Genomic DNA, 16791 nt, shown 5'->3' on the forward strand with positions numbered 1-16791 from the left:
TTCTCTTTGGGCCACTTAAATCTAGGGCTTGCTAACACTGATTTCAGTATTTCATGCTTTTTGGATTTTTTTTTCATTTTGTCTATCATATGCATAAAAACCAAGTTTTCAAAGAATTCTACTTTTGATGGAAGGGTTTGAAGTAATGACATTTTCATAGCTTCTTCTTACAAGGTTCACATTCCTAATGAGATAGATGAGCCTTTGAGAGCTGATCCTGCCCCGTGCTGGGCTTTCATGGGCTCCCAGGGTCTCTTCCTTGTGAAATGGCGGAATTCCTGGCGCTGCTCTGTGACAGTGACAGATGTGTATGGCTCCTGTATGTGTGACCCATGGAAAGTGATCAGATGCTTAGCTGTGTTATTTAGGGTTTACATCCAGAAATTCTGTTTCAATGTAATATAAGCATAAATATAGACTCAGGAAGTTTGTCTCATTAGGAATGATGCTTTTTTTTTTTAAGAAAGCACTTTTTATTTTGGAAGAAGGTCCACTTCTTATCGGCTTTAAATATTTTATGACTCTCTGACATGGAACCTATTGCTGAAAAGGTGGGTGCCTGGTGGTCTGTATCCTGTTGGCACTGGGAACAGAGTGCCAGGGGCAAAGTAGTGACCCCAATAGCAGCATGACTCCAAAGAGGGATTGTAGAAGACCCCCCAGGATCAAGTCCTGCAGGGCTGTGTCAACCTGAGTCCAGAGACATGTGCTCAGGGTGGAGCCCAGAGGTTCTGCAGGGGCTTGCACTGGGCGAGGGGTGCCCTGAAAGGTGGCGTCAGGCCAGCGGGAGTCTGCCTTCCCGACAGGAAGGAGCTCTGGGGCTCTGGAGATGCTGGACAAGAGGGGACGCGGCTGGCTTCTCCATGAGAAGGAGGAGCCCAGGATGGCCGGAGGCTTGCTGGTGGGCTTCCACCCTGTACCCCTGCCTAGAGCTACTCAGTGTGGAGTTCATGGCTGGGAACGGGTGTGTGCTGACACCAAGCCCTCTGGAGTTCTCAGTCGGGGGCAAGACCCAGTGGCTGTGAGCCACGCATCTCCACTGTGCTGAGCACTGCCCAGAAGCACTGGCCTCCAGGTTGGGACTAGTCACACAGCGCCTGCTGAAAGGAAGTGAGGATGTTGCCCCTCAGATTGCTCCTTGAAGATCCACGGCCCGTGTGATCTGATCTCGAGGTATGGCACCTGAGAATCACCTTCCTGGGGTTTGCCATGCTTTCACATAAACAGGAAGTCAATATGATTTTGTTCTCTTCATAAATTTTGACCTTTAAGACATGGAGGGACCTTAAAAACCATCCAGTTCCACTTAATCTATCTGTTTAAGTGGAAGGGCATGAAGTTAACAGGCGTGCTGATGGTCGGCGTGGTTCTGAAATCCCATCCTGCCCCCTGGGCAGGTTTCAGTCAAGTGGCAGGCAGCAGGTACCATCTGGAGTGGGCCATGTCACGGGCACTTCAGTTTAGTCACTGCACGAGTCTTTCAGATCCTCCCTTAGATGTGTACAATTCGTGTAAGCAGCATGTTACCTGTGGTAATATAAAAAATATTTTATCATGTATGATATAATGTTTAAAGCAAAAAAAAGTAGAATAGAAATCAGAATTTTTGGATTGTTTTAATTATGTAGTGCAGTTAAGCATTTTTTTTCTTTTAAAAAATAAAATTAAAATTTTAAGTAGTAAAACTGATTACCCAGACAGGTAATTATCATTAAGGAGTTTGTAATATGTAAATAGAATAGAGTTAGGTAGCATACTTTGCTCCTTCATGGAATGGGCGTGTGGAAGGCATGCCTGAAGAGTCCTCAGACTTGATCTACGTTTCACCTGAAGGGTCAGCGAGCCGTTGCTGCAGTACTCACTGAAGGGAGAGCTATCTGTGCAGTGTTAGCCACTTGCCTTCCTGAGTTGGCTGCAGAAGGCAGACTTCCACATGCATGGACAGGGCTGTAGTTGTGGGTCTAACACCTGATTCAGTTGTAGGGAAGGTGTGGCTGTTTTCATTTCAGTCTTATCCCTGGGTTAGACACTGCAGCTCCTCAGGCTCTGAAGGCCCCCTGGGAGCAAGCCTTGTGGCACCACACTTCAGTGTGCTGGTGAGCTCGGAGACAGACGTGGAACGCAGGTGGTGCAGGGGGTCAAGGCTGTTTCTCCACGGGGTATCTGAGCTCGACTTGGCAGTCATGTTGGAGGCAGGGTGTCATGGAAGCCCTCAGATGCACATTCTGGAGACTTTCAGGTTCTGCTCACAGGTTGGTGAATCTATGAAGGTGCCAGGGAGACAATCACATCTGCATTTCTGAGAGGTAGACCCCCTGTGGCATGGGGGGCAGTGGCATGACTGGATCGAATCCGCCCTGGAATTCAGGGTTTCCAGAAAGCTGTGAATGTGTGTTTGAGTGATATGAAGACGTGAGCAGATACACAGGAGGTAGGTCTGGCAAGAAAGCGGACAAAGGAAGGACTCGGGAAATGGTGTCCACAGACCCTTACGGTAGCACAGAGAGGTCAGGGGAGGGAGAGCTGGGTACCTGTGGCCTTTCTCCTGAGGCCCTGGAGAGTCTGGTTCAGCTCTGAGACCATGGGGCAACCGTCAGGCTTCCACACGTGTGTCCATTCCATGAGCCGTGCTCCCCGCGGGAGCTCCTGGGCAGCGGCTCCTGGGGGGTCTCATGCACAGAGACCCCGGAGTTCTTTAAACCCTGAGAAAGGAGAGGCAGCTTAAATTAGTTTAATGTACCCAGCATCTTTTTTCTTAAAGATTCTGATCTAGTGCCAGAATCCGTTTTGTTCTCTTCTGTTTTCACTGACAATTTTTGGCAGAGGACTTGGAGAAGCCAGAATTTTGTGAGCCAACTGTTCACGTTTGGAGCTGGAGGGCAGAAGTGAGGGTCACAGCTGCTCAGTCCCACCCCCCCTCCCTGTTTCCTGCCATTCAAATTCTACATTCATGGTAGCTGTTTCCATTAGGCTTGGATTGGGACCCATGAGGCTCCTGCTGCAGAAGTTGGGGGTGGTGAGCTCAGGGTGCAGAGCTGGGGCAGTGCTTCCTCCAGAGAACCCTGGAGACTTGAAGTTAGCTTGCAGATCAAACGGGCTGGCCACTGGTCATCAGGCCGGATCCATTTATTGGTTTCAGAGAACTCCAGGATGTTTTTCTCACTTTGTTGACCTTTTAAGTTATTGCTTTTAGCTAAGCCGCCTTGGTTTCTGTCCTCCTCTGCAAAGCCAGGCATATCTCCTGTCCTGCAGGCTTCATTTCCTGCCTTGAAGCAAGAGACTCTGCCAAGCAGCTATTTCATTATCAGTGCACTAATCTCATTCATCTAGAGGAGGAGGCTGAACTGGAACTGAAATGTCTGCATTATCTCAAGGATGCAGTTAAACGGGGGCATCGCAGCGCACACTTTCAAGCTGCACCTGGTGAAGACAGAGCGATTGCCGAGTAGCTATTTATTTTGAAGCTCTGCTTCTCAGAACCCTGGATAAGCCAGAGCTTCAGCTTGGCATTGCCTCTGTCTATTGTTTATTTATACTTTTCTGGCATTTCTGCAGGCAATGAGAGTAAGAAAAATGATGTGTCTCAGAAAGTGCACGTAGAGCTTCTGTTTTAAAGTCAGACCTTTAAGATAGACAGGGAAAAGTATTCTCTGCTATCACACCCTGTTTTGAAGAATGTGGGGGAGCTGAAGAGATGGTGGACAGAGACGTGATTCACGTGGGTCTGCTTGCATATCTCTTTAATCTTTATAGTCCTCAGTGTCCAAGGATGACCTTTAACCAAGAAGTACAATGACAAGTTGCCTGAGATGAAGTTTGAACCCAGGCCTCTGAGTTATCTCCATGATACCTTGACAATAAAAATGTTATTATCAAGTGCTAGGAGACTGTGTCTGAGTCCTGGGGTAAAGGAAGTATTTTGTAAGTCTACATATGCTTCTTATGAGGGCACCAATCATAGGTAATTATGACTTTAGCCCAATTTTCATATACACATTCATTTGTCTCTATGAAATTGTCGATCTTCTGTGTCTTCATAATATCTCAATATTTCTGGAACTTTAGATTTAAATATGAATTCAATTAATAGAAATTTCTAGAATTTCTAAATGTCATATCCCATGGTGTGTGTGTGTGTGTGTATGCATGTGTGTGCTCATGTATGCATGTGTGTGCGCATGTATGCATATGTTCGCGTGTATGCATGTGTGTGCGTGTATGCGTGTGTGTGCGTATACAGACAGGTTGTAGGCATTACATCACTCATGCTCTAAATGACCAGGATGTGAATCCACATAGTCCCTGGAGCCCAAACTTGCTAAATCCCTTTAATCATATTATGAAGTGAGGTGTATCCTACTTCCCCTTAATCAAATCAACCTTTCTCGTTATTATGGGATTTGAGTTGAATAGATGGTCCTGGAAATGGCAATCCTGACTCACAATGTTGGGATGGACCCTTCCCACCCAGCACTGCTGGCCTGAGCACTGCCGGACCGTGTGCCCTGCACAGGGCCCTTGCTTCTCCCAGGTTTCACTTTTCCGCCTATCAAAGGAGAGGCCAATAATACCCCACCCATTTTGCTTGAAGGATTAAATGGAAGTGTTGGCATGAAACCCTTACAAGAGCACAAGTAAAAATAGGTGCCTGGTACAAAGAACGCTGACCCTACACGGGGGCATTGGCAAGGGTTTCCAGGGTGTGCTTGTTACTTGCTGCCAGGTAGCACATTGCCAAATGTCTAAAGTCGATGATATTTATGTCACTAAGCTGGTGACGGGTTTCCCCTCTTGCTCATGATAACTGAAGTTAGGGATCGGCAAGCTTTTCCTAGAAGGGGACACATAGTAAACATTTCAGTCTTTGTGGGTCACGTGTAGTCAACAACAAAATCTTGATTTTTAAGTTTTTCACAATTCTTTTAAAATGCAGAAGTCATTTTGAGCTTGCAAGCTGTATGAAGTTGCAGGCTGACCTCTGTGGACCCCCACATGAAGGCTGTGGCTGGGATCAGCTCAGGGTGCCCAGCACGGCTCAGCCGGTGTTGAGGCCTCCTACAGTGTGCAGATCCTAGCTCTGACATCTTACTGCAGGTGAAATTTTCCTTGACCATGAGCTAAAACCCAGCATGCTCATTCATTATATTAAATAATGCATTTCCTCCACCCACACTTAGCACACACCATGTTTCACAAAGCTTCCTGCTTCTGAATGGATCTGAAATGTGGTTAGTGGTTAGAGCAGCAGTGAGCAGAAGAGGGCATGAGGCATAATTTTACATAGTACCAGGGGTTCCGGACAAAGAACCGTGGGAATATGCAAAGTAGTAATTTCCCAAAGAGACTCAGGTGCCCCAGGGAAAGAGTGGCTATAGGAAAATAGATCAGCCCTGTCCCGTGGATTAAAGGAAACTCCATGATGTGGGCTTAGTGCTTAACATGGAGAAACAAGCACGACCTGGCATGTTCACAGTGTCTCAAAACCAGGGGAAGGACCTTGAGCCTGTCTTCTACTTCTGGAAAGGAGGGGCAAGGAGCTTCGTGGGCAGGGAGCAGGGAGATGTCACACAACTTCCCACTCCAGCATGTGGGACTCTGGAAATGATGGCTCCTCAGTCAGTCTACGCAGAGGAGAGACAGTGGATGCCCCGTGTGCGGCTGAAGCCACCGCCCAGGAAGAACAGGTGAACAGGTGATGTCCTTCCTTAAGGAGGCACAGCCACAGCCTCTGCAGGGAGAGTGATGGTTTGAAAAGTCACCCCCGGTGAGAGGGAGAGCTGTCCCTCAGGGAAGCGACCATGTGGCTTTCTACCTCCTGAAGTGCGGAAAGCTAAAGGTGGAGAAGTGAGCTCTCCCATGCTGGGGGGCCCAGCACTGTCCCAGGAAAGCAGTGCTGCTGTGGGGCTAGAGGGCCGGTGGGGAGGGTGTCCACAGCCCCGTTCAGGTGGTGGGTGTGTGGTTTCCCGCCCTCTCTGTGCCTTGGTGGGTCTCTGTCAGCGTGTGGACATCTTCATCGCTGCTGTAAGCCCATCTCTCCTCTCCAGGGTGCCTTTGGCACTCCAACCCTGGGGTCCCAAGGTCCAGCTCTTATCCAACTCGAATGCTTTGTTTTGTCCTTGGGTCTGTCCATTTCTCTTGACCAGGGGTTTTTAACTCTCAAAGTTTCTGAGAATCACCTGGAGCACTTGTTAAAGAGGAACACTTCGACCTAGCCCTGCGGAAGTCGCTCCAGAGGTTCCCATGTGCCTGAGCCCCCAGGGCCCAGCTTTCCCGGGACCCGAGTGGCAGAGCTATAGTGGATTCCTGTGCAAGTCCCCAACAGACTGCATGTGTCCACGGCCAGAGGTGTCCTGTCTTTTTCTGGCATCTGCATAGCGCCTGGACCCAAAGTGCTGTCAGTACAAAGATCCAGATAAACGGATGTGGCTCAGCATATTGACCACTGCTTCCTTCAAGGGATTGCTGACATGTGTGACGTCGGGGGAGACAGCCTGCAGTTAGGCCACCGATGGTGTCTTCAGCTTTTCAGAGCAGCGATGGCAGTGCTTCAGGAATAGCTTCCAGCACTCAGGCATCCCTTCGCGCAGCCAGTGTGCTCCTGATGGATACAGCCTTGGAACAGAGGTGACCCTGAGGAAGGAGGTGAACCAGATCAGAAAGGCTGGACTCCTCAGAGAGAGAGGACATGGTGACAGAGACAGTCACACAGAGAGGGCCATGATGTGGAAGAGACACTGAGGCGACAGGAGCCAACCCTGCGACACTGTCCTTGGCTTTCTGCTCCCAGAGCTGAGAACCGTTCCTGGGTTGAAGCCCCTGTGTCTGGCTGTTCCATGGACAGCACCAGACACACACACACACACACACACACACACACACACAGCCACTCTCCACTCCAGGAAGTCCATTCCTCCTCCCTTGTCTACCCCACGGCCTCAACCTTTGCCTCCAGCTCTGGGTTTCCCAGGAACCAAGTCCTGTCCATTTCCACCTTCAAGCCCCCACCCCTTCCCTCTGAGGCTCCCTGCTGCCTGGCCCTCCTCAGCTGGTGCCTGAGGCTCTGTGCCCTGGACTCTCCTCTGTGTCCATGCACAGCTGGTCCCACGGCTCCCAGGGTTCCCACAGGTGCTCTGCCTTCCCCAGGGCCAAGGAAGCCAGGCCCTCCAAATGGTGGCTTGGCTTGCTCCTCTCCCCTCTCGGCTGGCTCCTTGCCCACCACATTCCGTCACAGATCCCAGCCTTCCCCTGCACAACACCACTGCCTTGTCTGACCCTCTGATGTGCCATCTTCCGCCTGCCTGGGCCTGGTGACCCTCTGATAGACAGGCAGGGCCTGGCTGCTCCAGCAGAACTTCTGCTCTCAGCTCTCTGTCCCCCTCCTTGCAGCAGATCCCACCTCTCCGTGGCTGTGTCCTGGACTGTCCAGCACTCCAGCTGCCTCCCTCCTGGCCTTCATCTCCACCACCTGCAATTCTGGGGAGCCTGGCCACCCTGGTGGCCCTATACCTAGAAGTGCCTGATGGACTAGTGAGACTTGACCCCAATTGAACACCTGAACAAATCAGATCCCTCTTGCCTGTTTGCTGCTCGTCTTGAGGACTTTTTAAAATGAACTTATTTCTCGACACCATTTGGTCATTTTTACAAGCCATTGTGTCCAAAAGTAGTTGATCTGCCATCTCTGGTCACTCTTGTTTCCCTCGCGCGTGCACAGTAACGGCAGGCCACTCCACAGCTCTTGCAGATTTCAGTCATTTACTCCCCTTCTGCCCCACAGCCATGGTCACCAGGCTGCCCATTACAGACCCTTCCCAGAACCTCGTCCCACTGTCCTGCCCACGGTATCGTCCTGCTCACCACCCACTCCCTGCCTCTGGAAGCTGCTTTCTTTTCTTTCTTCCTTTGTGACATTAAATCTGAAGATGGACCCTCAGATGGCTCCCGTGACTCTGCAGTTTGCTCAAGTGTGTGAGTCAGGTGTCTGGGGCCTTGTCCCTGCTGATCCTGAGCACCGCTGATGTCACCTGACAGGGACTCATATCCAAGGTGTGTACAGTCAGAGTCCTGCAGGAAGATGAGATTTTGTCCAGGAGACAAAAAAAAAAAAAGAGCTCTTTTCTTCAATAAAGAGACATCTGAGAATGGAGGAAAGATGATAGAACAGAAGGGCGTCGGACGCTGTGGCGGCACCAGGTGCTGTGGGAAAGCAGCACACACACACACACACACACACACACACACACACACACACAAACACAGAGTTAAAGTGCTAGTGGTGGTGTGGATCTTGGTCTATGTGATTTTGAAAGTTGGAGGCACTGGTGACGTAGGCCACGAGATTTTCTTTCTGGGTGGAAAACAGGGGAAAGGGAAATAATCAAATATTGAATTTGGTCTGTCACATGGAGAGTCTTAGTGTGTGGTTGAAGGAGACTTGACACGTGGGATTGGAGGCTGTGGACACTGGGTATCACAGTGCTGCCACACAGCATGGCCACGGGGCTGAGTCCCTCAGCCGGGCAAGGGCAGCAGAGGGAGCCCAGGGGAAGGAGCCCTGAGCAGACGTCAGTGTGAGGTGGGAGGCTGGAGACCATGCCCATGCAGTGGACGTGCTGCCTGGGTCTCCTTAGTGAATGAGCCGTTTTAACATTGTGACGTAACTGAGAGTGTCGTTCCCATCAGCATTCTGTGATATCAACGCGGTCGGGGGCAGTGTGGGGGGCAGGGTGCACCCTCACTGTGCTGATTTCATTTTATTTTTAAAAATATGTTCTTTATTGTTTTATTTTTTTTTTGCAGGTCACTAGCTCTTTATTTTAAAAAAAGGTATCAAAGCAGTGAATACAGCAAATTTAACTGACACAGACACTTAAAGACTTGGAAAAATTAAGATGATACATTGTAAATAATACATTTAAGATAATACACTTGCTTCAATACTTTTTTATTGAAAATAAAGATAATATTTAGGGAATACAAGGTAATATTCCATTATTTTAAGTAGGAAAAAATTAAAAAATACACTGTTAACCTACAGGAAAATGCTGGCCCATTTACCAGATACACTAAACCCTTCTAATATCCCACCAAGGGTCTCTGCAAAATATAAATTGTGTATAAGACTATCAAGTTAATTGGCACTTGCTAAACTCATTAGTGGGTCTCTTTGTGGGCCGTAAGCCACAGTAGCATGCAGTGTGCAGTGGCAGCACCGGGTGGATTCCGTTCTTCTTCTACATTACCTTTAATATGCACGGGTAAGTAAATAATGAGGCAACACATTAAGGATGGAACTGCATGCCAGGGATACTTAGCAAAGTAAAATAGGCCAACGGGAGGACTGTGAGAGGTTCTTATGATGGAAGGCATACTCGTGTGAGGGCTGGAGGTGAGGGGAGGGCCCTGGGGATGACAGAGGAGGGCTGGAGGTGGGAGTTCGGGGCTGGAGGCTGTGGGCACTGCCACTGTTTGAGGGCAGGAGGAAGTAAGGAAACCAGAATTGGTGAAAGAATGAGTAGAAGAGGAAACACCTGAGGTTGATCCGTGTCTGGGTCTGAGAAAGGGTGGAGAGACCCCTGTCTGCCCAGCAGGGAGCAGAGGTGGCTGACCGTGAGCCACCTTCTGCAGCTACCCACAGCAACCGGCCACAGCGGGGCTCCGGGCAGCAGGCGGGTGCACCCCCTGGGCCTGTTAGAACCGTGGCTGACATGAGGCTGGGTTGTAACTGTGTGTTGAGGGGGGCATGTCTGCCTATGCCACGACCTTACTCATTTGTAACACACAATTTCCCCTTGTTTTAAGATCTAACAAGATTTTCTTGTAGATTTCTTCATCATTGTATTTGTGGTTTGAGGCCTAAGACTTCCAGCCACTTGATTCTCTTTTTTAAAAATTTTTACTTGTTCCTTTTAGTTACACATGACAATAGAATTTTTTTATTATTTGTTTTAATTATTTAAAATGACAGTAGAATGCACTTATGCACTTTGATACATGCATATACTTATGCATAGATGGGATATAATGTCTCACTTTTCTGAGTGTACAGGGTGTAGAATCACATTGGTCATGCAGTCACATACATACATACAGTGATGATGCCTGTGTCATTCTACTCTCTTTCCTATCCCCATCCCCTGAGTCCCCTCCTTTCACGTCCCTCCACCTAATCTAAGGTAATGTTTATATATATATATATATAAAACACATTACAATTCTTAATATACACGTATACCACAATTTTCCATATCTCTGGTTGTATATAAAGTATGTTGACACCCAATTCATGCCTTCATACATGTAGTTTGTATATGATGTCCCTTGTTACTCCCCTGCCCCCTCCCTGGTGGGACTGGGAGGGAGAGCATGGGAGGAGTAGAAGAATTCCAGTAGAGCACATTTTGACATACCATACACACATGGAGTATCACTTCTCGTTTTTATGGGGGTGCGTGATGTGCATTACACTGGCCGTGTACTCACAATGAACATAGAAAAGTCATGTCTGCTCACTCCACTGTCTTTCCTATTCCCACTCCCTCCCTCCCCTTTGTTTCCCTTTGTCTAATCCAGGGAACTTCTATCCCCCACCTCCTTGTGGTGGGTTAGTATCTGCATATCAGAGAGAACATTTGGCTCATTTCACTTAGCATGACCGTCTCTAGTTCTATCCATTATTTACTGGAAAATGCCATAATTTCTTTCTTTATGGCTGAGTAATGTTCCATTGTGTATATGCACCACAATTTCTTTATCTGTTCGTCTGTTGAAGGACACCTACGTTGGTTCCCTAGTTTAGCTACTGTGAACTGAGCTGCTATAAACACTGATGTGGCTGCATGACTATAGTATGCTGACTTTAAGTTCTTTGGGTATAAACCAAGGAGTGAGATAACTGGGTCAAATGGTGGTTCCATTGTAAGCTTTCTAAGAAATCTCCATACTGCTTTCCAGAGTGGTTGCACCAATTTGCAGTCCCACCAGCAATGTATGAGTGAATCTTTCTCCCTACATGGTCAACAATATTTATTGTTACTTGTATTCTTGATGATTGTCATTCTGACTGGAGTGAGGTGAAATCTCACTGTAGTTCTAATTTTCATTTCTCTATTTGCTAGAGAAGTTGAACATCTTTCAAGTATCTGTTGACTGATTGTATTTCTTCTGTGAAGTGTCTCTTTAGTTCCTTTGCCCATTTACTGATTGGGTTATTTGGTTGTTCTGTTTTTTTGATGTTAATTATTTTGAACTTTTTATATATGCTGGAGATTAATGCTCTATCTGAGGTGCATGTAATAAAGATTTTCTCCCATTCTGTAGGCTCTGTCTTCACAGTGATTGTTTTCTTTGCAATAAAGAAGCTTTTTAGTTTGATATAATCCCATTTATTGATTCTTGATTTTACTTCTTGCACTTTAGGGGTCTTGTTGAGGACTTTGATTCCTAAGCCTACATGTTGGAGATTTGGGCCTATTTTTCTTCTAGTAGGTGAAGGGTCTCTGGTCTAATGGGTAGGTTCTTAAATTACTTGGAGTTGAGTTTGTGCAGGGTGAAAGAGAAAGGTTTGATTTCATTTTGTTGCATATGGATCTCCAGTTTTCCCAGCACCTTTTGTTGAAGAGGCTGTCTTTTCTCAGTGCATGTTTATGGTGCCTTGGTCTAGGAGGAACAACTGTGTTCATGTGGGTTGGCCTCTGTGTCCTCTATTCTGTAGTCTTCATGTTTGTTTTGGTTCCAATACTACTTGTCTTTTGTTGCTGAAGTTCTGTAGTATAATTTAAGGTCTGGTGTTGTGTTGTGATGCCTCCTGTTTCACTTTTCTCACTGAGGATTGCTTGGGTATTCTGGGTCTCTTATTTTTTCAAATGAATTTCATGCCTGCTTTTTCTATTTCTATGAGGAATGACATTGGGATCTTGATTGGAATGGCATTAAATCTGTATAGCACTTTTGGAAGTATGGCCATTTTGACAATATTAATTCTGCCTATCCAAGAACAAGGTAGGTCTTTCCATATTCTAAGGTCTTCTTCAATTTCTTTCTTTAGGGTTCTGTAGTTTTCATTGTAGAGGTCTTTCACCTCTTTTATTAGATTGAGTCCCAAATATTTTACTTTTATTGAGGCTATTGTGAATGGGATAATTTTCCTAATTTCTCTTTCAGTTGATTCATCCCTGATGTTTAGGATTGCAGTTGAATTATGGGTGTTAATTTTATATCCTGCTGCTGTGCTGAATTTGTTTATAAGTTCTAGAAGTTTTCTGGTGGAGTTTTTTAGGTCTTCTAAATACAGAATCATGTCATCAGCAAATAGGGATTTTTGAGTTCTTCTTTTCCTCTTCGTATCCTTTTAATTTCTTTTTTCTGTCTAATTCATACTGATTTTAGATTGGACATAATGGCATTTAAATTCAGATTCTTAACTGACACTCAATCTGTGGGGACTTGGAAAAGTCATTCAATGTCTCTTGGCTTCTGTTTCTTCACTTGCAAGAGGGGCTTGCCCCAGCCACCTGGCCGTCTGCCAACTTCAAGGAAGCCCAAGCCTGGAGGAGGCTGCAGTGGGCCAGGCAGGGAGGCCTGGACTTGCAGTGGGGAGGCACTGAGGCCAGAGGATGGGGTGTGGGGGCTGGAGACGCTGAGAGGCTCTGCAGGGATTTGATTGTGCTGCAAGTGTTTGGAGAAAGTGACGGAGACCATGTGCTTGCCTGGCCAGTGGCAGTTACCCATGATCTCAGCACAGGGTCATCTGCCATCCATCTGTGCACTGACTGTCTGTGACCCTCTTCCCTGTGCCAGCCCCAGGCTCACCATTGGGTTCACAGTGAGCAAGAGAGACAAGGCTGAGGATTTGCCAAATCCACCAACCTCAGAAACCCTGGGTGGATCTTCCTGAGTCCATTCCTGTCAGCCACCTAACTGACCACATTTAAACAATGATTTAATTGAACTGTTAAAAACTCTGGTGCTTCATCCCATGCATGTCTGAGGCCAGAGGAGATGTGGACCAATAGGTCTATGTAAATTTCCAGTTTTCCGTGCAGTGCAACCTTTTGTTCCCCTTAGTCTCTGTCACCATGCAGCCATCAGAGCTGGCAGTTCCTACCGTGACCTTCATGGTCAAATTTCAGCCTGCACTCAATCCAGAATCATTTGATGAATACCTGCATTTCCTGTCGTTGAACAACTTTTGCTTATTCTTTTACTGAAGACATCAATCTCTTGGGTATTTTATTTGAAAATTTTAAGAAATAAGGATAAAATAAAATGAGAGCGCCACGGTTAGTCAAGGAGTAGAGCACCCGTGGTCCCCACTATAGTAGTTCAGTGGTCTGTCCTCACTTGGCCTTCCAGCAGGATGAGTGAGGTCCCTCTCAACACACAGCGAAAGTCAGCAAAAGCCGAATCCCATCCTGGCCTGCTTTGGATTCATGCTTGTCGTCTCAGACTTCCTCTGACCAACACCGAGCTCAAGTGGAACTGAGAGTCTGGGATCTGGGGAGACTCGTGCCTTGGAGTATACCTACCTCTGTTCCAATCATGACCAGTAGTGGAATGCTGAAAGGCTGGCTTTCCTGAGCTGTTGCAGAAGGGAAATTAATGACGTTGAGTTTAAGCACCGAGAGAATTGTGTGGAGACACTAGAACCGGAGGCCTTTGGAAGAGGGACAGTCACTGACAACCCTGTGCTCCAGGGTCTTTCTCTGGTTTTAGAGTCGACCTTGAGGTAGAATTGTTAGAATTGTTACTTGTTGATGTGAAGGGCTGAGCTGTAAATTTCCAATATTCATGTATATCCTTTAAGGAATCTGACGCTCCAGTGGGTGATGTCCTCTAACTGGTAGAAACTATATTCCACTTATTTTCATTTATGATGAGTACTTAGGCTCAAAGTTTATTATTTCTATTACTTTTAAATTACTATCACCAAAGAATCTGGTCTCTCAATTTTGTTAATGCTTTTGATTTATAATTATATTTTAGTTCACTCCTAATTTTCCTTTTACATATTGAGACTTTTATGGGATACATTTTAGATAATTTATCTTTTAATCTACCTATGTGTCTACGTAATCTACCAATCATTTATCTATTCAATTATCTATCTATCCATCTATCATTGCATCATTCTGCCTATATAGCCATCCATTCATGTCCATCCATCCATCTATTCCTCCATCCACTGACCATCCATCTTCTTTCTGTCTGTCTGTCTATCTTCTATCTGTCTGTCAATCTATCTGTCCTCTATGTATCACTAGGTATGTATTTGCTCCCTTGGATTTTTCTCCTCCTCCTCCTTTTTGTTTAATGGTGGACATACTTTGGCTTGGTCTGTAGGTAGAGTGTTTCCGTGACATTTAGCTCTTTAGATGTGCCTTGGAGTGCTCTTCTGGTCTGAGCACAGTATCTATTGACCCCCATTAAGTACTGTGCACTGATTCACTGAAGAAAGAGGCATGGGCACACCTGCAGAGACACCACAGACAGGTTTCCAAGGTTTGGTACTTTTATCTTTAACTCTCTGCATGCTTACACCTGGGTACACGGGAAACAAGAAAAGGGCTTTGGTCCTTTATTCTGAAACTGAGCGCCCATTGTTTTCAGTGCCCACTTTGAGGTTTTAAATTGATAGTTGCTTAAACTCTTTGGGTTCTTTCAAGTAACCCTAGTTATGAGTTCTGAAGGACCCGTGAAGCTGGTCTGCCAACTCTGCATGATGACTTGGATTATAGTTTTCACTATTAGGTAGGCTAGATTGAAGTTTGTGTAGGTGTAACACACCTGGGTCGTGGGGAAGAGAGCTGGTCACTTTTGAGTGGTGTGAAACACACGTATAACGTCGGCAGCCAGCCTACCATCCACCTTCAGTATGGTCTACCTGAAACTGAAAACCCTGACGCGCGGACTAGATCACAACTCCCGTTCCTCCCTCCTGGTCCTGGAAACGGGTCTTCTGCTTCCATCTGCATGTGGTGACCAGGGGCCTCCTGTAAGTGGACTCACACTGCTGGGTCTCTTTGTGACAGTTCATCCCACTCAGCGTGGCACGTGTCACACACCCTTCCTCTGTGAGTGGAGGCGTGTCCCACGTGCGTATTGGCCACATTTTGTCTGTCCATTCATTCCTCCGTGGACTGGGTTGCTTCCACATTTCAGCTTCAGGATTCGCCCTGCTGAGGACATCAGCACAGGACTCTCTCCTCGAGATCCGGCCTTTGGGTCTTACCCAGAGGAGGAGTCGCCAGGTCACACGCTAATTCCACTTTTAATCTTTTGAGCAACTCCATCCTGTCCGTAACCGAATGCCCATCGTGCGTACCAGGACCGCAGCCCTCGCTTTCTAGTCTCCATATCTTTGCTAGCACTAGTCCTTGTCCAGTTTTTAAAATAGCTTTTATTATTCTTCAATTGCAGGTCATGAAACTGGGACTAGAAATAGGCCAAGTCCTTTGCCGAGTACCAGGACCCACATGAGTGTCTGGGTCTGACCCGTCCCAGGGAGCAGCCTCCTCTCTGTAGCAAGGCCGGGTAGACAGGGACCTGTCTGCTCTCCTGATCCAGCGCACTCTTGTGCAGCAGGGGATCCGTGGGCTGTGTGGGCGGCGGCAGTAACCTATCTGGTCAGAACTGCTGCGTGATCTACTCTGTTTCTCCAGCTTTCTTTGGGCCATGGCTTTCCACTGGTATTCCTAAGAAATGGTGTTTTAAATACCTGTAGCTGCAACTTCTTAACAGATGGGTGAAGTCAGATGGGTGCAGCCTGGCTCGGGCCACCAAGTCAATGTCCCACAGGGCTTGTTTCCGGGCTAGAGCCTGTTGCTTAATTAGCCATGTGTCTGTCAGCCCTATGGGGTCACATGTTTCTAAGAGTGATCTTGTTCATTTCTAATCAAGGGCCTTTTCTGTCTTCCTTGGGCTGTTGTGCTCAACATCTCAGGGAGGGTCGGAACGGCTGCTTCTGGGGGAAGTCTTTTCCTTTCAGAGCACCTGCTGCCTTGAAGCTGTCCGTCTGTCTGCTGTTGGTCTGCAAAACCCACCTCATCAGCTGCCTCTGCCTACCTCCATCAGAGGCTGCCCTCGGCACCGCCGCACAGGGAGGGCGGCCCTACCCTTGCTCCTGGGTGCCCCTTGAGTGCGCCTGGCTGCACAGGGTCCCGTGAGGGAGCAGTGAGAGACAGTGTCTCCTGGGGCGCGAGGCCAGATGGTCTCCTCCTGGGCTCAGATTCCACCTCACCCCAGCACATCATTTATCCTGCCTTGGAGGCCGGCCAGGAGTCCAGTGGGAGGCTGAGTCGTGTCTAATTACCCAGGAAAGTTCTTGGAAAATCAAGGGCCAGGGAGAGTCAGCAGAGGCTGCCAGGGAGAAGGGCCACGAAAGCCCAGGTTCAGCGTGGCTACTGTGCTCTCAGAATATAATTTGGAAATCTGTTTCTAACCTATGGATGACTGATTGTCACTGGTGGCTGGACACTGGGATTAGACATAAATGTGAATGCAGTGAACTACGGCAGGTGGGGATAGGGCAGGAGAGCAGGAGGGCAACTGAGGGGCGTCAGCCACCTGAGACCTCAGTCTTGCCCCGCCAGGTATTGTCTAAGAATCTGGGCAATTCTCCCATCAGTTTTAACACCCCCTGGTGAAATGCAGGGAGCGTCCTTCTTCCACGGTGGTGGAGTCAGACAGGCTCCGCTAAAGCACAGAGCTAGGTCTCCACGCAGAGTGTCCATGTGTCCACTGAAACACCCCTCATACCAAGAACCAGGAGGTTGCCAAGCTAAATGAGAGTGA

General features: G+C 47.5%; 1 protein-coding gene across 1 annotated transcript in view; it reads left to right on the forward strand.

Annotated features, from left to right (window-relative positions):
- The window catches only part of CSMD1 (CUB and Sushi multiple domains 1), a gene marked incomplete at both ends in the record, with an annotated part of 1655719 nt that overhangs the window by 1549672 nt on the left and 89256 nt on the right, over positions 1 to 16791 (forward strand). The gene's annotated exons all lie outside the window — the stretch shown is intronic.

The sequence above is a fragment of the Spermophilus citellus genome (assembly GCF_964194105.1).
Source record: "Spermophilus citellus genome assembly, chromosome: 16".
Classification (NCBI taxonomy): Eukaryota; Metazoa; Chordata; class Mammalia; order Rodentia; family Sciuridae; genus Spermophilus; species Spermophilus citellus.